Below are 14,049 nucleotides of genomic sequence, written 5' to 3'. Positions count from 1 at the left end.
TAGTCCTTTCTCCGTGGCCCAGCCTCTCCTGTCTCATTTCTGTTCTCCTTCCCCTTTCCTCTGCTTTGGACATCACCCAGATGTTCTTCTGCCTCACAGCATGCATAGATTCATGCTCTCAAGCAGCAGAGATGTGCACAGGCAATGCTTATGCATGTGGACCTCAGTTTAGCAACAGAACTTGTGCTATCTGAGGTGCTGGCTTTAAGCTCAACAATTTCTTCTGGAAATAATACACAGGCTTCCAGAGAATATTCACACATGCTATGTAGTTGGGCAAAGCTAGAGCTTGCAATGGCAGAAGCTACTCTAGATCTTCGAAGTACAGCAGTTTTAAAGGGATTTGTACTTAAGCTTAAAGGACTGGTTATTGTGAAGACTCAAAACAACAAAAATAGGACATAAGAGAAGTGAAAAATGAAAAAGTGGGACAGGCATATACTTGACCTACTGTATTATCTAATTGCTCTGAAAATTCATAATCATTTGCAATGCTCTCCAAATATTGCTCAAAATATAGTGCTATAGTTTTCACCCACAGTTTCAGAAGTTACAGGAAAATAAATGCCTCTGTATAGAAAGTGACATCCCAGCCAACATGGGAAAAAATCTCTGCAGCGTGGGAAGATTGAGCTGAATTAAAAAAAAAAAAAAAATTAAAAAAAAATTACTGACTCTAGAAAAGAGGGACTGAACTGTTTTTTTTCCGTGAGAAAATGAATAGAGAAAAGGGAGAAAGGAAGGAGAAGTAGGACAGAGCTCGCAAGGGAGCACAGTAGCCAACTTGCCTTGCCACTGCTCAGGCACAAGTGCATCAGAGGTCTGGGACCCAGTCTGCTGTCCCCAGGGGTCCTTGCCCTAGATCTGGCCAGGTTAAAGCTTTCCTCAGCTACTCCCCAAAAATGTCAGATCTACGTCAGCATGGGGAAGAGTGCTACTCTGACAAAATACACCATGTCCTGATGAAGAGAGGGGGTAGTCCTTCTGGCTGAAGTTTGTGGATGATGTCCTCTGGGATGTTGCTCAGTAATGGGCAGCACATCACCAGGAAGATGTTGCTGAAGTGGGAATTCAGGGAAAAGGAAAAAACCCACACAAGAGAGATCCGAGCTGTCAGAGCTGAGTTGTTCCTGCTGCTTGGCTGAGAGACAAAGCAAGTGTGCTGGTAAGCCTGCAAATACGGCAGAAGAATTTTTTATACACATGGAAAGAACTTACCTAGAAAGAAAGGAGTAAAAAAAAAAAAAAAAAAAAAAAAGGAACCAAAGAAAAACTATTAATGCAGTAATTCCCATAATTTCATTATGGGAAAGAAAATGTAAGACCAGAACTGTATCCAGCTTCCTGCTCTCCAAAACCTGTGTGTTCTCCCATTCCCTAGGAAGAGGTGCCCAGTGGATGCCCTCTCTCTTGCACAGCCTGTGTCCCACTCCAGCCTGGGGTCACTGGCCTGCTCCAGGGCTCTAATAACGTGGAAGCACACATGACCACGGACAGGTTGTGTGAAGGCATCTTTCATCACCAGTTCTGTTTGCATGCCCAGCACTTCTTCCTGCACTTCAATCCTCTAATTGTATCCTGACCTGCCATAACCTGTGGTGGTGTTTTTTAAGATCTTCTAACCAAACAATACAAGTAATCCTGCTGATTTCAGCGTACAGGAAGAAACCACTCAGTGTAAACAACAATTGGGCCCTAAAAGTTCAGATGGAAGCATGTCAGACTGTGCTACTGACTGACTCAGCTCAGTGACTCCTTGGTTAGGACACGAGCAGTGCAGCACTGCCTTCAGATGATCTTTGCGTGTGAATGCTTTAAGAGAGATGATGTGCTACAGCATCTCACGGAAGCACAGAGAAAACCTGCAGCATGTCCATGTGATGGGATAGGAAAGTTTGTACGATGTGATTTCTTTGCAGGGTTTTAATCCCTGTGAAATCTGCTGAGCTGTGCATCATACCAGCTCAGGCACATCCAGAAGCCTGCACGCAAAGCCACTGCAGAGCAGTGCAAACCCCATATGTTCAAAATTTGGGGCTTTGGAGAACCCAGATAGCAAGAGGTTGAAAAGGAAGAGACCTGGGAAAGACAGGTTACAGTATAGGGCCTCCAGCAGAATACATTAAATCACACAGGTCAGAGGAGAGTATCATCAATGAAATAAAATTAAATCATTAAATAATGAATGGGGGAAGGGTTGGGCAGCCCTGCTGAGACCACAGAGCAAACAAAGACAAGGAAGTCTTGGCACAAGCCTGAAAGTACAGGCATCCCAGAAGCAGCGTTTGGGCAAATGGGACGCATATCACAAGACAGCAGGCAGGGTGGTGGGTCCCCCAGCCCTGCAGAGAGGCTGTCACACACTGTGCAGCCCTACTGTGGGGGTGGGAGATGGGAACAAGCAAAGCACTGTGCCAGCTTCCACAAAGAGGGAAGAGAAATGACAAAATGAGAGCCCTAATTGCAGAGCAGAGACGTGTCATTCCCTCCTCTCCACACCCCATAAGGATGTTCTGTGCAGCTGTCTCTGGCTGGAGTGTCTGCCAGCAGGCTTTGCAGAGGCATTGTCCCTGCACGGGGACTGTATGCTGGCAGAGAAATTACGTCTTTCATGCACTTATTAGCTGCAGTCACAGCTTTACGTGCCTCGCTTGTCAGAGGACAGTTTGTTCCTCCTTCCTCATCTACCCATCCTGAGAAGAGCTTTGTCATGGGCTGAATAGCAGATGAGGGGAGGAAGGATGGATGACTAAAACACAGGTTTGACATTCACAGCAGAGGTGAGAGCATCCCTCTAACTCGCTCATCACAGCCACAGGACAAGAAGAGCCAAGGGCAGCAGCCGTGGGAGGAGGAGAGCAACCAAGGGCAGACCTTCACCATGGCCTTCCTTGTGCTCTTTCAGCAGTGCCATGCATCCCCCTGCCAGCCTTCCCAAGGCTGCCCTGGAAGCTGAGGCTGCAGTCATACTCCAGAGGAAGGGCTTTGACAGAGGCAGTGCTGTGATGCTCTTCCTTCGTGGCTGCAGCAAGAGAGGGGGTGGGCCCAGGAGATGATTAATTCATTTTGTTCCCTTGTGGAACTGAAAAAAAAAATGCAAATGTTGTGAATCCCTCTGAGATTGACGTATTTTGATATTTACAACAGATTGAAAACATTTGGCTTCAGATGAAGTGGAGTGGTTGATTAGGTGGGAAACAAGTAGTTTCCCTTCTGGGGGGCATTTTCTGCCAGAGGAATGAGAAGAAATGGCTGGAGTTTCTCCAGTCTGGGGAACAGACACAGTCCTCAGGGCTGCAGAAAAGGAGGTGCTGCAAGGCCTGCCTCAAAAGCCTCATCTACCCAGACCCAGGGAGTGCTGTTGGGCTGAGCAAAGGGCCCCTTCAGCAGATGTTCACTGATACACTGAGCTGGTTGCTCACTACAGATACAGAGTTCCAAATCTGATGTATGTGAGCCAGAACGTGCAATTTTATCTGCTTGCATCTCTCATTACCCTTCTAGTTGGAGATTCCCTCATCAAAATGGAGAATGTGCTTTTCAGTCACATATTTTGGAGTCATTCCACCACTTCTATAACAAAACCCAACAGAGACAGCAGAATATGGCACCAGGTGGTCGAAGCACCCAGATGTCAGCTCTCTCAGAGGGAGGCTTGGGCATGGCTCTCATGCACCAGAGGCTTCTTCTGCCTAGGGAGCAGATGGTAACCCTACAGTGACAAGTAAACAGTTTCTCTTAGGGTCTCAGACGAAATCTGGAACATTTTGTTACAGAAACACCAAAAATCAATCAGTATGCACCTCACACCACAGATGGTTAAGACAGTGTTTTTATCTAAACTAAATTATTTTCACCAAAACTAATCAACATCTTCGAGCAAATGGATGCTGCAATTTTTGGCAAATGGATGCTACTCAAAAGAAAAAGAAATCTGCTAAGATAAAGAAAAAAAAAACAAAAAAAAAGGAAGACGTGCATATTTCTCATTTGTCAGGCAACTCTTGAATACAGCAAACGGAATGTGTGGCAGAGCTGTGGTAGCAGGCAGATGCACAGCGCTCCCAAAGGCAGCAGCAAAGCCTCCTCCATTCTGCTGCTATGAGGGATCAGCAAGGGTGCTGCAAACCCGAGAGGAAAGGCCAACTGCATCCTGCAGAAACAGCATCAAGGTCCTTTTGTACCAGCAGCCAGCACCTCAGAAAATTACCTCACGCCAAGGTTTTTGGGGAGAGGAGCTCAGTGCTGCTTTCTAGCTTCCTTGACGTAAATGCTTGCAACACACGCTTACCGAACGCGCTCTCCTCCCGGGTCAGTTTGTACTTGTTTTAATATTTTTCCAAAATATCTTACCAGGGTCATGGGAAGTGCTACGCAGCCAAGTCAAGTGACAAGCATCAGCATGCTGTCAGCGCACGAAAGCAAAAACAAACCTCTCCGAGATAAATTAGAGATTCAAATAACTGAGCTAGCAAGAAACAAAGCCACCCATAATGGCAGCAGATGAAGGAGAGAAATTTGAGCGTTTCACCTCTGTCAGCAAACCCCACAGCACCCCAGTGTGCCAAACCCAGAGGAAAGCAGCAGGATGGGCAATGCAGAACACACCATTCCCAGCCTTGACCAACCAGCTTGCAAGTTCTTGCACAGCTCCAGATAAAGCTGGATCCCTGCCTTGGCTCTGCAGGAAAACAGGTGGATCTGTTGTACTTCCAAACTAACACCAACCACCTGACCAGCACACAAAGCCAGCAGCAGAGCAGCTGTCATGAGCCCAGCTGGTCTGTCCCCAGGCCAGGTCTTCAATCCTTAGCACTCTCCTCCTAGCGTGACCCACACTTTAATCTAGAAGGTAAATATTAAGAGCTGTGGGTGAGTTTTGCTTTTCTCTTGTGCAATTGCAGTTCTTGGAACTCACCTCTCCAAGATATCTCTCTGTTTACAACAAAACTGCCGCACGGAGAAACTAAGCATCTCACAGCTGTGTAATTTCAATACCTCATAAAGACACTTGGAAATGGATGTGGTATGCATGTCATGGCTTTAGAGATGTAATATTTCAGATTTTATTCTAGACTGTAATAGGGTAAAAATGTGTAAACTTGTGACATTGGGTCTCTGAAGGCAATACTCAAAATCCTCAAAAGATTTGGGTTCTTGTAGGTGTTGTTTTTTTCCAAACTTTAAACATACCTGTGACTAAGTTCCCATGAGAGTAACATCTCCTGCACAAGAAAGCACTAACATTTCTTGCTGTTGAACTTCAGGTTTGTTCTGTAGAGACAGAACAGAGAAAATGATTTCACAGGCTCTGAGGAGCTATTATTTTATCTTTACACAGAGTTCTAGAAACAGCCAAACCTATTCTCCACTGGACCAGCCTCCAAAGCCTGTGTGCAAGCAAAGCTCAGAGTGCGCTGTCATTTATGCTGCAATAACAGACACTGCTATCTAGGAGCATACAGACTGGTAGGCACAGTCCTTGAGAGCAGCCCTGTGGAGAAGGACCTGGGGGTCTTGATAGATGAAAAGCTTAACATGAGCCAGCAGTGTGCCCTTGTGGCTCAGTAGGCAAACGGTATCCTGGGCTCCATCAAAAGAGGGGTGGTCATTAGGGACAGGGAGATGATTGTTCCCCTCTACTCTGCTCGTGTGGCCCCATCTGGAATACTGCATCCAAGTGTGGAGCCCTCAGTACAAAAAAAGACAGGGAGCTGTTGGAGAGAGTCCAGAGGAGGGCCACGAAGATGAAGACAGGCTGAGGGAGCTGGGCTCGTTCAGCCTGGAAAAAAGAAGGCTGTGGGGTGACATCATTGCAGCCTTTCAATACCTAAAGGGAGCCTACAGAGGGGAGGGGAATCAACTCTTTGAAAAGGTAGATAACTGCAGGACGAGGGGAAATGGTTTTTAAGTTGAGGGAGATTTAGGTTGGATATCAGGGGGAAGTTCTTTACAGAGAGTGGTGAGGTACTGTAACAGGCTGCCCAGAGAGATTGTGGATGCCCGTCCCTGGAGGTGTTCAAGGCCAGATTGGATGGGGCCCTGAGCAGCCTGGTCTAGCATTAAATGGGGAGGTTGGTGGCCCTGCATGTGGCAGGGGGGTTGGAGTTTCATGATCCTTGAGGTCCCTTCCAACCCTGGCCATTCTGTGATAGTGGTTGTCCCCTCCAGTCACATCCACTCAAAATCTCAATTCCAAGGGGATAGGTGTTTGATCTCAGGATTCCCTTCTGTAGAAATTTAGAATTGCTTGAAACGCAATTTCAAACAGGCGTAAGAAAAGATTTGCAAGTTTCCTATCAAACGTAAGTTCTGTGAAATTTAATTTTAAAAACGCTGATGTGTGGTATTTACAAAATATAAAAGGTAGCCCCAGCCATCAGTAGCTGTTAAAGAAAATTGCCAGTTGTTTTTTTTCCCCCGGTATCACTGCTGCTTAGTGCAAATAAAGACAGCAAATTGATTTGGGAGTGAGCAGCAACAAAACCAAAGAGGCTCATCAATGTTCTTGAAGAGCCAAGCTTCCAGCTTCCTTGGACCAAGAAGAGTTCTATCTTAGCCAGCCAGAAAATGCCAGGATCACAGGGCAGTAACTGAGGAGCAAACCCTGGAAGCTATGTTTCTGTGCAGCACATAGATCACATATATGGTACAAGTGAGTTGTTCAGCAGCAGAATACTGATGATTAAGATTAGTCAAACCACGTATGTTTCCACGAAACATTTCTGCTTTACAACATACACGTTTTCTAACTGTTTCAGCAAAGATGATGCATTCTTAACAAGCTCTATTCAGATCTTCTTGCTCCAGAAATTACAATTATTCTCCAAACAGACAACGCAAAGACTGTCATTAGGACACTGTCAATGCAGATTCTTTGAGTATGCAGATGGACAGTCTAATTCTGTCACCAGTAGCATCAGCTGTAGCAAATCATACACACGTGCTTCCTTCACCAATTTGTGACAGCGTTAGAAACACACTGGGCCACAGTGAATAGATGGCATCAGCCAGCTCTGCATGATGACTGTGGAGTTGTGACCCAGTGTAGGTAGGAGCTTTCAGAGAGGGCATACAGAGGACAACTTTGCTTTGAAAAAGATACCTGAATAGTCCATAAAAGCACAGGACAGCTAAGACAGACAGATACATTTCAAAGAACAGCTAACAACTTATTGTGTTGAATGTATTATGCTGAGCAAAGCATAGTCCAGAGGCTGGAGCATTTAAACAAAAACACAACCCAGCACAATGAGGCTATGAAAGGAGGCAGTGCGTAAGAAGTCTCATTTCTCTATCCTATTGCAGTATCATCTAGGAACACAGAGTACTTGGTACAGCCACAGCATGAAGGCCATTGAGCTCTCAGCTGCATAAAGTGTCCTAGGAGGCAGAAGGTCCTGAGCAATGACTGAATTCTATTATCGCTTATTAAAAATAGGCACCCTGTTTTCAGCACTCAGAAGGGTCACATCAGTGGGCAAAGACAGTCAGGTCTCCAATGTCACAACAGTCATTGCTGGCAGCCAGGGATGTTGGGAGCCAGGGAAAGGCAGGACAGCACGGTGAGGCCTCCCAGATGCACGGCTACATCTTCAGATGGTGTGAGAGCACCGATGAGCACAACCTGCTCTATGATCCCTCACAGACAGCCCCAGTCTGGTTGCAGTGGCCTAAAAACCATCATCACAGCATCACAACCCGATGGGATAGCAAGCTCCACCTGCACACACTGGTGCAGCCCATTTGAGGCACTGTGCTTAATTCCGCAGCAGGAAGAAAACTGCCATGAGATATTTTCTCTTCTACAAGTTCAAACTTACAAGAGTTAAGGGAGAAAGGGCCTCCATCCCAGCTGCATAAATAGAAATATTTCCACGCAGAACAGGGCTGAAATGGAGGTTAGATAAGCAAAGCCTTGGCAGCAGGAAAAACAAACAAAAGCCAATCCCTGCTACGCCCACCTCAAAGCAGCCTGTTTTGCCATCGGCAGCTTGTCACATAAGACCCGCAAAGACTCACAAACAGACAAGACCAACTCAAGGAGGTTTCTCCAAGCCCTGCCAGGAAGAGAAAGGGCTGTTGGTTGGGTGATCTCAGGCTCAACGTTCCCAGCATTGTGACAGTGCAAGGCTGCACTCACCAAAACCAGACAGATCAGCACAAGGAGTGAGAAGCTCCTGGCCCTCACCTGAAGGTCACCCCAATTCCCGTGCCAAAGGCAGGCGTGTAGTGTCGGCTGAGGACAAGGAGCCTGTTCAGCTGGACCTTGCAGGATCACAGTTTTCAGCACGCTTTCCTCCACTGAGAGCCCATCTCAGCCTCAGTTGGTGGTGTGCAGGTTGGCTCCTTCTGCTGGGAGCTCAGCACCGCACTGAACACAAGAGATACTGGGGACCTACATGGGTGTCTCAGTGCTCCCTGCTACACTCCTCTCCAAGGAAACAAGGGCTCACCCAGCTCAAAGGCAGAACGACACAGCCACACACAGGAAGCTGCACCCGGGGCCACCCACGGAGCTGGCTCTCCCCATGTGGACACCCCAGCCCTTGAAGCGAGGTTGGGCTGAGGAATGTCTTTTTGGCCTTGGGGAGGCAATTCTGGTGAGGGCTGTGCTCTTTCTACCAGAGCAGAGCAGAATGGAGCATCTGCTGCTGAAGCCTCTCTCCACCGCCCCAGCTCTCCCCCTCTGATTTCACTCCTAGAGTCCAAAGACTGCTTTTAACAAAGACAGTTGAGTCATTTCCCAGCCCTGATGTGCCATCTACCAAATGCTTCAGATGACTGATGCCTTAAGAAAGAATCCAGCCTGTTCCCTCGCTGCACTTCTGAAAGCAGCTGAAATGGAGCAATTATACCCGATTTCTGTGACAAAGAACGAGGAGTCCTGTCATTATCTTAGCTTCCACTCAGAAAGGCGATGGGTGAGAGGAGGAAATACATGAGCAGTGTCACAACAAGAACAGGCTGACGCACACGGTGCCTGCAGCAGGCTGAGCCTGCAACGGGAAGTGCCTGCACGTGTGGAAGGACTGTAGCCTGTGAAATTCACCTGCACCCCCATATGACTCACAGTGATGCCATGTCCTCTCATAGCCCCTCTCCCCCCCCCCAGGATCCTTTCTTTCACCTCAACCCATGGTTGTTTGAAGCACATGGCCTGGTTACACCTCTGTTAAGTCCTCTCCATCTCCTGCTAATTGGCTCCAAAAGGCAGAAACTGAAGAGTGAGTAGAAGGGGCTGAAATGGAAAGTGTAAATGTGAGCAAAAGAAAGGTTTAGACCCACATTTCTGTACCTGGAAAGCTACATATTTTTTGTACTTGTCGGCAGGAGACTGACTTCATGAAAAAGTCAGAACATGCTTGTATATCCAGGGTTGAGCATAGCCTACATCCCTTGGATGAAACTCATGCGCACCTTCCCAGCCCCAAACAACAGTCCCAGAGAGCAGTTATTGCAGTCACTTTGTTTCTTTCAGCAACAGGAATATCCTTGGAAAAAAGTCACCATCTCTGCAGCCAGGTCACTGACCCAGCCTTACCACAGCCACAGCAAAGCTCTCTTTAAAGCTGAGAGCTTCTCTCCCTGGAGCAATTCCCTGCCCCTGACACCAGTGGCTGTCAACTCATCTCTCTGTTGTCATCTGAAAGAAGGAATAACAAGCGAAAACCATAAACCGGGGTGGCCTGGAACATTTTGACAGCCTGACAAAAGGAAAGCAGAGGAAGTTTCTATTTGTTTATACTTTTTCAGATCTTAGAATAAAGATTTCACTGAAAAAACATCGTGACTTCCTCTAACCAGATGAAGAAAATGAGATGTCAGCTTGTATCTCATCAGATTTTTTTTCTGGTGTAAAAGCTGAACCAGATATTGAGATAGATGATGCCATTCATTCAAAATAACGTCCCTTTTGTGAGACACAACCTGCATTTAAATGCACAGACTAAGCTACGCCTCTAAAAGAACAGAGAGTACAGAAACCTCCAATCCACCCACTCAACCTCGCAGATGCAAAACAACACAGCAAGCAAAACAAGCAGGGATAGCAGTCAAAGACACAGTGGTCACGCAGAGGTGGCCGAAGGGTTGCACGAACACTGTCCTGGCTGTATGGTCCTACCCCTCACCCCCAGAGACCACTTGGAGAGATGCTGGGTTCCAGCTCCTGCAGCAGCTGCTGAAAGTGAAACCCACTGATGCCCATCACGCCTACATGGCCCCCAAGGTCATTACCACAGGGAAAGCACGGGGAGCAGTGGCCTCCTGCCTCTGTTGGGCTTCTCACCTCCAGCTCCACCGCACATTCCCCAGCATGTAGCACAAACAGAAGCATGCTCACAGTGCTGCAGTGCACCCCAGTCTCCCTTCATTTCAGTGATTGCATGCTTGGATCCTGCTAATTTGAGGACTTTAGGAATGGCAGCAAGATGAATGGAGGAAATGGAAGAGAAACATTGGACTAGAATAAGGTAGATCTCAATAAGAGATTCAACAGCAGGATGTGATGTAATTGTTGCAACATGCACCAAGGGAATTTCCCCTGGGTATTAAGCCAAAAGACAACAGATGGGGGTGGCCAAGCAGTGCAACAGGCACCTGGAGAGGTTGTGGGATCACTCTTTGGGTGATCCTCTGGATACAGGGTCAGACAACACAACGTAACTTTGAAGTCTGTCCTGCTTTGAATGTAGGGGAGGACCAGGTGATCCTCAATAATCCCTTCCAAACTAAATTAGACTCTAACTAAACTAAATTAGGCTAACTAAAACTAAATTTTGGTACTTGATCGCAAGTTACCGTTAAGCATTGGAATAAAACAGGAGCATAAAGATGGGTATTTAGGAAGGGAGCAGTGGTCAAGCTGAAGAAATCAAAGGTAGGAAGATCTAGTGCCCAGAGTCAGCTCTCCTGTTCCCCACCACCTCAGAGGCCAGGACAGCCGGGCACAGGAGTGACCTCTCCTGGAAACTGCCAGCCCTGCAGCCCCACTCCTGAGACCTGCAGGAGCCAACCACAGGCTTGGGTCACCTTCTCTTTGCCAGACTATTACAGAATACCCTGGCAAATATCTGTAGTTCCCAGCACCAGCTGCATCCCCCAGTGAACCCATCATCTCACAGCAGGTACCTTTGGCAGAGCTGCCAGCCCTCACTGGCAGGAGAAAGAAATATTTTTCTTTGGGTTTGTACTTGGCAAGAGCAGGGTCATCTGATAACAAACTGCTTTCTCTTTTACTCATGGAGTTCTTTAAGCAGATGCGGGTATATAAAACATCCACATTTGCAGAGTTGACTCGGTTAACCTGTCATTGGAGTAGGGTGAGATGTAGGAAGGTGAATATAAAGGACAGTGACAAGCATTAAAAATAGCAAGATAGTTATCCGCATAATTACAGAATAATTTGGGTTGGAAGAGACCTCTGGAAGTCAGCTTGTCCAAGCTCCTTCCCAAACAGGGCTGATTAGATCTGTCTGCTCAGGGATTTATCCAGTTTAGCTCTGAGATCTCTGGAGACAGAGGTTCTCCCTTCTCTCCAGGAAGTCTACATGATTTTCAATGGGAAGCAGGCCTTGTTAAAACACACGATCCCATATTTGATGAGACCACTAGTCTATGTAAGTGAGGATCATTATATCAACATGTTTACCTCAAGAAGCATTCTACAGCCTCACTTGTTACTCTCATGTAACAACAGCATTCTGCAAAATCAGTATTGCTCACAGGAAAGAGGTGTCATTTGAGAGCAGTACAAAATGGGTGGGCTTGGAAAGACAAGGAGCATGCTCAGCTGTACAAACCTGTCCAGCACAACAAATTCATTTCTGCAGCAAGGCTGTTCATACACCAAAATCCAAACAGGGCTCATTCACATAGTAGCAAAGGATGGTAATGGCTATAGGTGCACCACAGATGACAAAATCTTGTGAAACAGCTCTGGGAGGGCTGATTGTGAACCTGACTCTGCTTCAGGGTACTTCATGGCACACAGTCAGATAAATACAGCCCCTTAACAACACAAGTTGTAACGGGTTCAGAAGAGAACTGCAAGAAAGATTCAGCATCTGGAAAACATATTTCTAGCAAAAAAACTTAGAAAGGTCAATCTGAGTTTATCCAGCAGAAGGTCAGAAGATGTCTCGAGCCCTGTCAGTAATTATCAGTGCAAGAATAAATGATTAATATTAGGGATCTTTAATCAGGCAGAGAGAGAGAACACAACAGAAATATAATTTGTTGTGGTGACTGGAAACAGAAGCTAGGCAAATTCAGATGAAATGCAGGGTGTACTGTTTGACAAAACTGTTCACCTTTAGGACAGTTTACCTAGGGATGTCACAGAGTTTCCATAATCTGAATTCTCCAACTGAAGTCTCTACGGTCTTTTTTAAGATACACTGTAGCTCAAGAAATGTTGAAGCAGAAATTATTAGGTGAGATTCATTGTCAGAACAGATAATCATAAAGTTCTCTCTGCTCTGAAGAACATGAAAAGCACCCAGGAAGAATGGCCAAGGCTGCTGAAAGTGCTGAAGGGCACCAGAGCAAACTCTGGTGCTGTAGCTCTCTCCATTATTAAAAGTTATTGTTAGAGAAGGTGGAATCTTCTTTATAAAACCGTGTTTACCTTAATAAAGGTGAAAAATCCAATGAGATCCCTCTTGCAGCTGCTGAGAACTGATGGAGAGAGAAAGGCCATTTCTAGAAAGAAAAAAAAAAAAGAGGGGACACAGAGCAGTATTTCCTTCTGTGTAAGTTAATCACACATCCAAAACAAACTAAATTCAGACTTATTTTGGCGCAACGGAGAGCAGAACCAAGGCTCTTCACTGAAGAAGACACAGATCGATACTCTCAAGAAATCAAACAGGAAGGTGCAAAAATTCCCATCTGGAGGCTGCTGCACGCCGTGGCCACACTGTGCCTGGTTGCTGGGAGCTGGCCTTGTGCCGCCATCTCCACAGAGGCTGCGGGTGCCGCACAGCAGAGCGGCACCAAGGCAGCCATGGGGTGCCAGTGCCAGCTCACAGCTGCAGAGCAGCACACGGTCGTGATGTGAAACCAGATGGTGTTTTGGTGGTGGTTTGCTTTTCGTTCACATCTAGAAAACTCAGGAGGAGGCAAACTATAAGCAGACAAAAACAAACACAGCCAGCGAACAAAGCAAAGCAAAGTGGCCCGGGGTGGGATGTGCCCTGGTGCTGCCCATGCTGGGACCCAGGGCTGGGCACCATGCTGCGAGGGGGGACACATGGATAGGAGGAAATTTACAGACCCGGTTCCTCAGACAGATGGGAAAGGAAGCAGGAACTCAAAACAGAATAATGCTTTACAGAAGATGGGCTTTTTTTCTAAACTAAATCCCAAACAACTACCATCTGGTTCTCATTTCAGCCCACAAACGAGCAGATTTCCAGCTGAAAATCAGCAGCAGATGCCTGGACGCTGCTCTGCAGGACATTCAGACTCAGGCTGAGCAGGCGCTGGGCCGGCTCTGCTCTCACGCACTGCTGTGTGGGCTGGGGACCCACTGTCCCCTGGGAGCAATGGCAGTAGCACGTGGAGGATTGGTCCCACTCTGCCAGCCAAGCCAAGGGCTCCTGGAACCCTCTGAGGTTGTGAAAGTCAGGGTGAGACCATCCACAGCCCACCCAGTGCTGGCCATGATAGGACCCTCCAGTTTCCCAGAGCCCCCCTAGGCAGCTGCAGTACCCCAGAGTGACCTAACACAGAGGAAGAATCAGGACTTGAGGAAGCAGCATGGCACCAGCCTGGAGGCACAAAGACTTACCCCCTCTTACAGCTGTTACTGAGCCTGCAAACACCTCCCCCTGAGCAGAGGTTGACAAGATGGTCAATTAGTGGTAACAGAGCCTTCCTTCCCTTCAGCCTATAAGCAGGTAGCAGCAGGTGGGCTGAGGGTGGGATGAGGACACCTGTGTGTGTGCTCTACATCCTGCTCTCTGCTCTGAAGCCTGGCTTACCACTCCTGCCTCTTCCCAAGGCACCATGGGGTTATTGTACGTCTGCAGAACCAGAGTCAAA

The 14,049-nt window shown here is 47.1% G+C and overlaps 1 long non-coding RNA gene across 1 annotated transcript; it reads right to left on the bottom strand.

Moving 5' to 3' along the window:
• Positions 1-2,662: 2,662 nt before the first annotated feature.
• On the bottom strand, positions 2,663-13,868 carry LOC149917799 (uncharacterized). The gene is made up of 3 exons (XR_016466830.1): positions 13,796-13,868; positions 12,632-12,705; positions 2,663-3,082 (listed from the first exon to the last, which is right to left on the bottom strand). It is a non-coding gene; the product is annotated as an uncharacterized LOC149917799 (long non-coding RNA).
• Between the last annotated feature and the right edge of the window lie 181 nt (positions 13,869-14,049).

Source organism: Phasianus colchicus, chromosome 5 (genome assembly GCF_987193195.1).
Source record: "Phasianus colchicus chromosome 5, bPhaCol1.hap1.1, whole genome shotgun sequence".
Lineage (NCBI taxonomy): Eukaryota > Metazoa > Chordata > Aves > Galliformes > Phasianidae > Phasianus > Phasianus colchicus.
This window is presented reverse-complemented; position numbering and strand designations above follow the sequence as displayed.